Source organism: Dromiciops gliroides, chromosome 2 (genome assembly GCF_019393635.1).
Source record: "Dromiciops gliroides isolate mDroGli1 chromosome 2, mDroGli1.pri, whole genome shotgun sequence".
Taxonomy (NCBI): domain Eukaryota; kingdom Metazoa; phylum Chordata; class Mammalia; order Microbiotheria; family Microbiotheriidae; genus Dromiciops; species Dromiciops gliroides.
The window spans coordinates 36,424,800-36,425,605 of record NC_057862.1 but is presented as its reverse complement, the minus strand read 5'-3'; positions in this window follow the sequence as shown (position 1 = coordinate 36,425,605).

Sequence of the window (806 nt, the reverse complement as noted above, 5' to 3'; positions counted from 1 at the left end):
ATAGGGTCTAGAGAGGGATAGAAAGATGAAAAGAGGGGTAGAAAGATAGAAGAATAGAGGAATGGAGAATGGATAGAGGGATAGATAAATGATATAGATAGATGAGAGAGATGAATAGAAGGATAGAGAGATAGATGAACAGAGGGATAGAGAGATGGATACCTATCATCTTGGATACCTTGATTTGGGGCAGTCATTTCACATCTTTTGGTGTCTCTTTCTTTACCTGTAAATTGAAGGGGTTGTCCTGCACAGACCTGGATCCTTTTAGCTCTCAACCTAGTGACCCTGTCGAACCTAAAGCAGTACTTCACAACCTTTTTGAGTTTTAGAACCCTTTTTATGTCAATTTTTTCCATAGCCCCCTCTACACAATAGTAACTGTACCATGAATATCTATCGCCTTGAAATAAATATCACAGAAATAAAGAAATTGGCAGCCCAATCCAGGGGCCTGTGATACAAAGGTTGGGAACCACTGGTTGAAGGTATATTTTCAAGTCACTAAATCATAAACTACTATGTTTATACCTCACAGAGGTTAATGAAAGCCAGGAAAGGCCCATATGTCCCCAAATATCCACAGAAGCGTTATTTGTAATAACAAAAATCTGGTAACAAAATGTGTTCTCACCAACTGGGGATTGGCTGTGTAAATATGGTACATTTTATTGTGATGGGTTGTTACTGATGAGGATCAAGAATTCAGAGAAACATGGGAGAAACATGTAGCGAATGACTCAGGGTGAAAAAAATGGAGCCAAAAGACAATGTGACCCACAACTGCAATGATTTAAATGAAGACC